The sequence below is a fragment of the Lepidochelys kempii genome, chromosome 19, assembly GCF_965140285.1.
Source record: "Lepidochelys kempii isolate rLepKem1 chromosome 19, rLepKem1.hap1, whole genome shotgun sequence".
NCBI classification, from domain to species: domain Eukaryota; kingdom Metazoa; phylum Chordata; order Testudines; family Cheloniidae; genus Lepidochelys; species Lepidochelys kempii.
Window position 1 is genome coordinate 4269462 of NC_136398.1, and position 11042 is coordinate 4280503.

Below are 11042 nucleotides of genomic sequence, written 5' to 3' on the forward strand. Positions count from 1 at the left end.
TAGGCGAAGACAAGATACCTTAGAGGGGCCAGGAAGTGCCACGCACCCATTCATTCAGTTAGATGAAATCAGGCCCCTTAAAAAAGTGTATCAAGTTGGGCTCCCCAAAATCACTAGCCATGAAAAAGCCCTGCAACCTAGGTCTTACTGTACAGTGCTTATCACCTTACATCTGTCCCTCCCCATAGTCTGTCCCTGTCTATTTAAGTTAGTTGGGAGAATGGAAGAAACTTGGTCATTAAAATTGAGGTCATGTCCACTGAAGGCCAGTTCTACATCAAATTCCCCATTGCTTGCTCTATGGAGCAGGTCCTGCCATATTAATCAACTTTTAGAAATTGTTGGCAAAAGCCAATGTTCAGATCCAGTGTCCCTAAGGATTTCAGATGGGAGAGTTAGCCTATTGATTGATGGCCTAATTGTGACCACTAATGACAGCTGTCAGCCCAGGGATGGGGTTGGAGTGAGATGGAGAGCAAAGGCCACTGCAATGAACTGTTGGGCAAGCAATATGGGCCAGCTGAGTCTTTAGATGTGTGACCCACATGGATCTCTGAATTTCTCCAGGTTGTGAACAGTCAAGCAAGAAGAAAAGGAGTACTTGTGGCACCTTAGAGACTAACCAATTTATTTGAGCATGAGCTTTCGTGAGCTACAGCTCACTTCATCGGATGCATACCGTGGAAACTGCAGCAGACTTTATATACACACAGAATATGAAACAATACCTCCTCCCACCCCACTGTCCTGCTGGTAATAGCTTATCTAAAGTGATCATCAAGTTGGAGTGAGCTGTAGCTCACGAAAGCTCATGCTCAAATAAATTGGTCAGTCTCTAAGGTGCCACAAGTACTCCTTTTCTTTTTGCGAATACAGACTAACACGGCTGTTACTCTGAAACCAGTCAAGCAAGAGTTAATTACACTTTAACAAGGAGGTCAGAGTCATTGAACGCTTGTTGATGTCTAACCTTTTAGAGCCCAGGGACTTGCCTGCATAGTTTGCATAACTCACAGATCACCGTGCTCTGTAAATTAGTGCATTCCTCCTTTTCTTTTTGCATTCTTTCCATTGTTCTTTCCCTCCCCTTACTCCTTCATACAGGCCCTTGCAGGGCCATAAAACCCCCCACCACTGTTTCAGGGAATGTCAAGTGACCTTGTGGCTCTGAGCTGAGGCCATTCTGATGCTCTGGCAGCAACTCAGAGTCACTATGGGCTTGAGCGTGAAGCTGGCTATGCACGTGCCACCTTCCTCCCTGCATGAGCTACCCACATTGGCAGACCCTGTGTGGTAAGGAGAGCAGTGGTCAGCAGGTGGCTACTCCCTTCTACACAGGTGGGCAGGGAGTGGGCATACAAGGGAAAGTGGTGGTTCTACCAACCAGCATGGAAGCCAGTACTGCTGAGCAAGCGACCTACACCAGGAAAAGGGCTGGCCCATTTTCCTTCCTTCATGAGGAGAGGGGAAGTTAGAACCAAATGTAAAGCCTGAGTCACAGTTCAGTCTCTAACCTGCTCCTTGCCCATATGTGCAGACCCTTTCAAGGGCCAGGTTACAAGATGCAAATCCAGCTCCTAGAATTTTGTCTTAACAAGTGATGGTTCAAACCACAATCCCAATTTCACATGCCCTGAGAACTCAGCTTGAATCCAGATCAGAATTTTGCAGATGGTCCTTCACTTTAGATCTGGCCAAACTCAACCACCCCAGACTTCCAAAAATCCAGAGATTGCAGCTTGAGTTCCAGTTCTGCACAAGATCCAGAGAAGCCCTTTCAGCAGGTGCCATTAAAGTGTGCCACAAGGGTTCCACAACCAGGCCCCAACTCAGCAAAGCACATGTTTAAGTCTATGGTCTTTAGTGGGACTTTGGCCTGTGCCTACCTGTTTTAATGAGTAAAGAGGGTGACTTTAAGCATGTGCCTTGTTTGAATTATGGCCTCAGCATTTATCAGAACCGGACCACAGTGGGCCAGACTCAACTGGTATAAACTGCCCCATCTCCATTTACATCAGTAGAGTGTTTTCATCCAGGTTTCCATACATTCACCTTCTACTGAATCCCTGGCAGACTAGCCCTGCCCCAGGCTCAAACCCCAAGGGTGAGTAGCCAGCATGCTACCTGCCTTCCCATAGGGAAGATCTGACTGATCTCCCTGCACAGTCAGGGAGCTCTCTATAGGATCTCCCCAAGTCACCTCATTTAGTTCTGCCCACCTTGTCCTTTCAGATGGGAGGCTGTAAGTACTTAAGGTGAACTCCTCAGCCAGTTTAAATTGGCCTAGCTCCAGGAGAGACAATGAAACTAAGGTGATTTATGGATGCTGGGATCTGGCGGTGTGCAATGCTAATAGCTACACCTTGTCACCCAAGACCTGGTCTTGAAATGCTGGCACAGCATCACATTCACCCAGCAGAGTTAAGGAAAGAAAAATGGCTACCCCCCCCCCCCCAAACAAAAAACCCCTCTGCTTTAAGAATCTGGATGATGTTGTTCCAACACTTAAAGTCAGAAAAGAGATTGGCAAGAGGAAATAAAAGATGCAACAAGTTGCCTGGAAACCAGATCTTATAAGTGCCTAAAAGTAATTATAAAAGCAAGAAGTCTGTTAAGCAGGTGGCTGGGAAATTGGAAAGCCATTGGAGAGACACCTCCTGCTTTTTTAAAAAAGCAAGAGGAGGATTCATCCTTCTTAGCAGCCTCATGCTCTTGCTCCTGACCCTGATTGGCTGTAGTTAATGGCATGGAGAACAGCAGTTATGTTCACCCAACAAACCAGGTATCTGAGATTCAGGGTAAGAACCCAACCTTGAGAGGCAGTTTCCCCACTCCACAGCCTCCAAGCAGTAGGTTGCTAGGACAACAAAGCTTCCCAGGAGACCCTCATGAGCATTGCTACTCCCCCCCCCCCCTCAGGTAGGGATACTTGGAAAGCAGAAATAAGAGATTTTACTAGAAGGAGATCATTGCAAGGGGCACTTTGGCCCTTCTCAATTAGTCTTGAGGGCCAGTGTTTGGTTTCCTAACTAGAGCTGTATGGAAATCCAAGCCAGGCAGAGTATCCTTGGAATGGAATAGTTATAATCCCAGCCCAGGTTTGTCAGACGTATCCTTAAAGATAATGAATCTTCAGAGTCAACCTAGACCCATCTTTGAATTAGTCACTCAGATTAGCAGAGTGTGGGGGTTGGGGAGTCCTGTGTTCCTCTAGTGGCTGGACCATGGAAGAGGTTTGAGCGCATTGCAGCTCCCGCCAATAGGCCTAGTTGTTTAGCTCTAAATGCTCAAGCCTCTGAGATCTGGTTTAAGTGGATCCAGGGACAATGGATAGTTCAGCTTCAAACTCTCACCCAAGCATCTTCTTTCAGTACCACCCTGCAAAGCAGGTGAGTGACCCATATGGGATCTGGCACCGCAGCTGTTCCACTGCTACTCATGGTTGCAGAACTGGGCCAGCAATAGTCATGCTGAAGACCAGGAAAGGGGTATTGTCCTAACTCTCTACCTCCATCACACATCCACCAAGAGCAATTAGAAGGGGAGGCAATATGAGCTAGTGGTCAGAGCAAGGCAATCATGAGATCTGGATTCTGGCACAGGCTCACTATAGGACCTTGGACAACTCACTTTTCCTCCCAGTGCTGCAGTTTACCCATCTGGAAAATGGGGATACCTACCACCTTCGTAGACCACAGAGCCTCAGGTGTAACAGGCAGAGTGCTATTAGCACCTCGCTGCCTTTGCTATGCTCCAGGTCTCACATCCAGTAGGTCAGTTCTCCCTTTGCTTTCCAGGGATTGCAAAAGCTAAAGCTCACCCGCTCATTCCACTTTGCAATCCACAGTAACTCACACAGCTGCACGCTCCAGAAGTCAGCAAACTGCTAATAACCCCGCCAGATGGCTGGCATCTGCACTCCATGAGCTCCCAGCCCATCATTAGTTAAGTGGGTCTGGTTCTCACACACCAGCCTCACTGCAGTCGTTTCCTAGCCAGGAGTGCTTTTACAACTGCCCAGCAATTTGGAGCCAGCTTGCTAGACAGCCTCTTGCATGGCTGCCAGTTTGCTCCTGGCTGATCGAGCCAGCGAATCATGATGTAAAAGAGCAGGTCACATGACCAGGGACTATGGATCCTACACATGGATGGGGTATCCAGGTGTAAAGTCACATAGTAATATGCTAATGTCCGCCCATCAGCCCTCATAGCCTATGTGAATTGGAAGGCACATAGAAAGGGGATATATTCAGCCAGATCCTGCCCCATCTTTGGGCCTGAAACCCAGTGGATCAGGTTATGGGATGATCTCCAGGTGGCAAAGAACTGCCATCAGGGATCCTACACCAACTATGCCCTGCAGCCAGTGTAGTGGGCATACCATGGCACAAGGATGTCTAGGTAACTGTCCTGTACTCCTTGTCCATGCTAGGCTGTGGGCCTGCTACTAGCAGGTCAGGCTTCCATAACTGATTTGGCCTGGCTAGAGAGCTTCCCTTGCGGAGAGGGAAGGAAGGATCTCTTGTGTAAGATCCTTCAATACACTGCCAGGTATGACTGTTACCAGCTCAGGTCAGGTGTGTTGCTCCCCTAGGTGGAGCCACGTGGAGCACAATATAGGTTTAGCATTCCATCACACTTATCCTCAGCTGCCTTGGCAAACCCTGGGAGTCCCAGGCAGTTGGGAGAACTTTGCATTGCCCGGGTTGTCTTCCCTCCCTCCCCCGCCCCCCCCCCCCCCCAATTCCTCCCTGCCCCATGCAGCTGAGACATCAGCAAGCCCTGGCCTCAAAACAGTGTTGCACGTGCACCAGGATGCGCATGCTCCCATTGCCCTGGGCTGGATGGCAGTAGGAGAGCTGCCAGTGAAGCATAAGCATCAGGGCCTGGTGCGTGTTGGAACACAAGGCTCCAAGTACCACCCCTGCAGTCGTCAGGATGCTGTGAACGGTGGGAGTGTGGCGTAATCACTGTGGAGGCGGCCAGATTGTGTTCAGGGGGAACAGTCCTACTCCTAAATCTCTCTTTGGAGGGGATGTGGGACCAGCAAAGCAAACCCCAAGATGCAGTGGAGTCTGCTTGGCTCGATGGCCCTCTCTGGCCACGTGCATTTCCCTTATTCATGTGGGCAATTCAACGAGGATCAATAGCCAGATTAAAGCACCACTAGAACCTAGAGAAACAAGCTTCCATCTCAGAGACATCAAGAAATATTTCAGTCATAAAAGCTGCCTCAAGAGGAGGGGGAGAACAGTCTGAAAGGTCTGCTCGCAAACTAAGCTGCTTAAAAGGGTGTCAGTGACTGGACTGGCTGACCCAGAAGAAAGGCAGGGGTGGGGAAAGAGGCCTAAGATTTAAGACGGGCCAGGAACCCTCGGAGGTTAGTGCTTCAGCCTTTCTGGGGCAAGCAGGAAGGAGAGAACACACAAGTTCGGTGCATGTCCAGCACACCTATTTAGTGTGCAATTTGGCTATGCCCAGCTGGCGGGGCTGACAGACAGCCGCTACACTGTGTCGCACAGCTGTGTCGCTAAAAGCCGCAGAGCGTACCCATAGCCTCACAGAAACCAGGGTTGTGAGTTCAATCCTTGAGGGGGCCATTTAGGGATCTGGGGCAAAAATTGGGGATCAGTCCTGCTTTGAGCAGGGGGTTGGACTAGATGACCTCCTGAGGTCCCTTCCAACCCTGATATTCTATGACTCTAAGTTAGGCAATTGCCTGCTCGGTGCAGAGCAGCCAGCATGTCAAACCTCAAGGCTTTAAGGCATCTGGAAGCACTTTGAAGATCTTGGCCCAAGGTGGTCAGATATACTGGACCAAATCAAGTTACTCAATTTTCTCTTCAAATGCTCCTAGTCCATGTGTTCCAGCTTCAGCAGAATGGTTGATTAGCAGGGTGTGCGCAAGCGGGGGCAAGCAGGGTCACCCCCACAAATCAGCAGGGGCACAGAACTCTGCCAGGGCTGGGACAGAGAGTGAGCTCCTCTGGCCCCGGGCAGGAAATGACAGCTCCTCCAGCCCTGGGGCTGCGGGGGAAGATCCAGCACCTCTTGCTGCTGGGAGAGAGCGAGCTCCACAGGTGGGGAGAATGGAGAGGCAGCTCCCCTGGCTGCATAGGGGAGAGGGCACAGAAAGTGCCCCTCCAAAAGCAGCCAAATATTTATTCTTGTGCACACCCCTAGTTCCTGTCACATGAAAGCATTCCAGTGAACTTTGTAGACATAAGCCCCAACCCTGCAAACAGGTAACTGCATGTTTAACTTTAGTCTGTGTTGCTGTAGCTCACGAAAGCTCATGCTCAAATAAATTGGTTAGTCTCCAAGATTCCACAAGTCCTCCTTTTCTTTCTACATGCTTAAGTGTTTCCAGACTGGAGCCTGAGAGAGAAATACTCAGGTTAAAAACAACTTTTGAAAACCAATTTCCTCACTCTTACTAATATTACATTGGAGATTATTAAAATGGAAAGAATTTTCCAAATGCAATTTACTTCCTACCACTTATTTTTTTACTTTCTTCATTTCACTCAATAAGAAGTTAACTAGTCAATTTCACATTGGTTTCCAGCAGTTCTCATCAATTTCAACTTTCTCTTCCCCTGCAATGAGATACTACAGGGGAACATTTAGTGCCAAACAAAGCAGCAGTCTCACAGCATGTGCACCCGTCACTTCCTCTAGTGCAGATCCCAGGTGCGCATCAGTTCGTAGAACTAGATCAAATCCTTAATAACGGTTTAAATATTGCTCACCCCATGTAGTGGTGGGTGACGGACACTAGCTCAGACCAACCCCAGTCAGTCATTTACACCACTAACCTTGTTCCAAGCCCTGATTATGCAGAATAGTTTAAGACAATCCAAGTTCACATGTGAACTTTAGAGTAGAGTAGTTTTGTTTTTTTGTGGGGGGGGAGTTAGACCCACAAAACAATGCTCATCTCAATCTTAACTGTGGAGCAGCAAGGTCCACTTCGTAACACCTACACTGTTACCTATTTCCAGAGAGCTTGTTCAGGTTGTGTATTCCTATAGGATCAGGCAGCGTCTTTCTGAAATCAAACCCACCAGCAGTGTATAAGCCACCATTAAAATGCAGCCACCATTGGTGGGGAAGACAGCAGCTGTTAAAACAGTTCATAGCAACACTATTACTAGGCACAATTCCCCCTTAGTTTCTTTGATTGGGCCCAATCAATGTAAATTTACTGCGTTCAATGGAATCACCACGAACTTACACCAGCACGCCAGAGGAAGAAGGCCCACTGCATCCAAATGCAGCAGCAGGAGTAATGGACGCAGGCCAAATATAGCTGCCTAATTTGACAGGTTTCAGAGTAACAGCCGTGTTAGTCTGTATTTGCAAAAAGAAGGACTTGTGGCCCCTTAGAGACTAATCAATTTATTTGGGCATAAGCTTTCGTGAGCTACAGCTCACTTCATCGGATGCATACTTTACAGGACACCAGAGCTCATGCCCCTATTACAGGGTGCAACAAGCTACTGGAGTATTGAAACCTGCACTCTCGATACATTTGTGATTCTGGAGCGAGGACTTGTGTGCCTCTAATTGTTTTTATTTGGATTGGGAGAGGATAGGTTAAGAGAAGTAAATGAGACTCAACTGGAGGGCAAAAAGCCCATTTAGTTGAGATAATCACTCCAAAGCTTTAGTAACAGACTCATAACTCCAGGAGAGCACTGCTCAGGGCTCGGCAATCTGAAATAAGGGCCTGTTTTGTTTCCAGCCAGTCAATAGGTTTATTATGCAGCCAACTTACACTGGAAAAAAAAAGTATTTCTTCCCTTTTACCATTAAGATGTAAAAGACAGAGGAGGATTAGCAGCAGACACAGTAATAGGAAGTATCATCTTGCAGGGTATGTACTGACAGGGATATCACATGGGGAGGATGAAAGGAAGAGATAATGGCATTTGCATGAGCTCCGAAGAGCAGCAACAAAAGATGCTGTTTCAAAGACCAGATAGGATTAAAAGCCAGGATGAAGTGTCTAGCAGCAGTAGCCATTGCAAGGGCCATTGTGTTTAGAGCAAGGGAATCATGGGAGCAACAACAACAACCACCTCATAAACAGTCACTGGGTTTAGCATAAGAGAAACTCACCTGCATTGAGCTGCAAGAGCAGAGCTAGGGGTAATTCCAGGCCACTTCCCTAACAGATCACTCCAGCAGCCAGTTACAGACACTGCATCATGAGAGTGAATCTGCCAGTGGCCATCTGTACCCCGAAGGCAGAACACGCCTTCTAACCTTTGACATCACACACACACCCCTCGGTGCTGGATATTTCCCCTGGGGCTGCTATGGAGGTGGGGTGAACGCACAATGCATCTATTCAGAACTCAAAATGAGCCTTTGGGGAGTTCAGTTCATTTCCCCCCCCCACCCCCATACACACACTCTATGCAGGTTTCATTTTTAACCACATTTCCTGCTCCTGGTTGGGAGCAGAGGCACCAAAGTGATACAAGACCCTAGACAATCAGCAGCCCCTGCACCCAGTAGATCCACTACTAATGGAAAGGATCGACAGACAGCGCTTTCCCATCCCAGGGCTACACTGGGCTTGCTCAAGGTCTGCCCCCTTGAGGCAGAGAGGGAAAGAGGAGCTTCTCCCCCCTTCGGTCATGTCAGAGGCCCCTAAGTAGGAGCGGGGGGAAACATCAGGTCTCTGCTTCTTTCATCCCAGATCATGTCCTTCCACCTCCACCACAGGCCTAAAGATTCACCCCTTCTGCAGCACCCCCAAGCAGCTTGACTTTACCCATCCACTTACCGTGTTAGGGTTTCTTCCTTTCCCCTCTCTTCCCAGCCCTCCTCCACCAACCTTTGTTCAGGGATCTACAGCCAGCTTGATGCAGCCACTAGGAGCTCACACCACCGCTTCATCCCACTTCAACTGCCCTTCTCCTGCCCAGTCTGCTCCTTATATCCCTGGCATTCCTTCCCAGCATGCCTTGCTGCAGCCTACAATCCCCAGGGTCTCTCTGGAAACTACAGCTCCCACAATTCCCTTGTGCCATGATAAACCAGGAGGAGGGGCTGCGCACAGCCTATAGCTTCCCTTAAAGGGCCAGTGCCCTGTTACAGGGACACACACAACATGAATAATTCAGGAAACTTCAGACATTGAGGGATTCCTTCCTTTACTGGAAATAGCTCTTTATAGTCTTCGTTTCATGATTCAGTGGTTCTGATGAAAATAAATTGTGATGGTAAAAGCAAGGGGGACCTCAAGGGGCTGGTGTAACTCGGTGTAGCTCCATTGAAATATATAGGGCGTCACTGATTTGCACCAGCTGAGGATCTGGTTTCAAATCTGCATGCAATGTATGGCACTCTGGCTCAGGTCCTCAAAAATATCTGAACTCAGTGGGAATCAGGGGTGTAAATACCTTTCAGGCTCAAGGCCCTGAGAACTAAAATGAGTGTTGTCCCTTGAGACAAATGGATGGGATGTAAGGGAAGTAACAGGCATTGTGCTGGTTCCACACCAGACACACTGAACCTCATCCCGCAAAATTCCCTTCTCTCCCCTCCATAGCATCAAGGACCTCTCGGTTTTTTGAAGGAAACTTCTGGCCCCAGAGTAATAAATCAATCACAACTTGCCTGGATGTATTTAAAATACAGCGGGAAATTTCTATCCCCTCCCACCCACTCCCAACTGCGGAAACAAGTCATTTGGGTGATCTTAGCAGAATTGGAACAAGTGTTTAGTGGTCTTTAAGGACCCATAAAACACTTCAGGAGTTTGCTGTTTTATATCTATCTTCTACATTAGCCATTTAAATTAAAACATTTATAATTAATTGTTACAAATCAATTCCTTGCACCCCTTTGGGGTAGAAGTCTTCAGTAAATTTTAATCTCTTAAGCAATAGGGTATCCATTTCTTTTACAGAGATTTTCCTGCAAGGGATAGATCAAGGACAGGCAGAGAGCAGCTGTAACAGGAAAATCAATTGATAGGAAAGACAAATTAATGCGTATTTTTCAAAAGTGGAAATGAAAAAAGAGGGCTTGTCATTAGGAACTCACCCAACAGGCAGAAAATAAACCCCCGCTAGTCAGTGGATCATTGAGGTGATTGTATCAGAAGGGAGCTGATTGATGTGACGCAGAACTCCATAGCAGCTCTGCACCCATTGCAATGTGCAGTACCACACAATGCCGCAACAGAGCTCCTGGCTGCTCCCCTTGCAGCCAACAGGAATCTTTGTCGCTGAGTCCCATAGGCTAACCCCCCTGGGCTAAGAAGAAAGAAGGACTGGTGATTAAAGTGGTGCACTGGGACACAAGAGATGTGGATTCAATCACCTGAAAGCGGCTGTGCATCATGACCAGCACAAGAGACTGGGACTCTGTCCCTACCTGTGCCTCTGGTCTCAGTGCAAGTTGCGTCACCTGTCTGTGCCTCAGTTTCCCTATCTATAAAATGGGGAGAATGATGCTGGCCTCCTTTGTAAAGTGCTTTGGTGTCTGTGGATGAAAAGCATTAGGCAAGAGCAGGATTGCACCCTCTGGAACCTTGATCAAGTCACTGAAGTCTTTCTGGGCCTCAGTTCCCCACCTGGAACACAGAGAGCATACCCCCTCCTGAGTACTACTGGTATTGTGGTAATGTCCAGGAGCCATAGCCCTGCACCAGGAACCCATTATGATAGGTGCTGGACAAACACGAATCAAACAGATGGTCTCTGCTCCAAAGAGTTTCTTGCTTAGACTGCAAGCTCTCCAGGGCAGAGGCTGTCTCTCACTCTGTGTGCACATGTGTGACAGAACCTAGCACAACAAGGTCCTGATTTCAGCTCGGGACTCTTGGTGCTACTGAAATACAAAGAAATAATAAACACCAGGATTGGGCCCCATGGGCCTGAGGCTGCAAAGCCGCACCTATGAATTGAGTTCAAAGTTACTCAGCTGCATAACCCTGTGCTGGATCAGAGCCCAGGGCTGCACCGTCTTTCATATCGGATGTCCCCCGTAGCGCTTTGCAGTGTGAAATAATCTTTACAAAG

At 48.1% G+C, this 11042-nt stretch overlaps 1 pseudogene across 1 annotated transcript in view; it reads right to left on the reverse strand.

Annotated features, from left to right (window-relative positions):
• LOC140900580 (gap junction beta-4 protein-like) overlaps positions 1 to 8979 on the reverse strand; it is a 93013-nt pseudogene extending 84034 nt beyond the window's left edge. Inside the window, exon 1 of the transcript XR_013634836.1 lies at positions 8798 to 8979. The product of XR_013634836.1 is annotated as a gap junction beta-4 protein-like (transcript). The remainder of the gene's footprint in view (positions 1 to 8797) is intronic.
• Positions 8980 to 11042: the final 2063 nt, after the last annotated feature.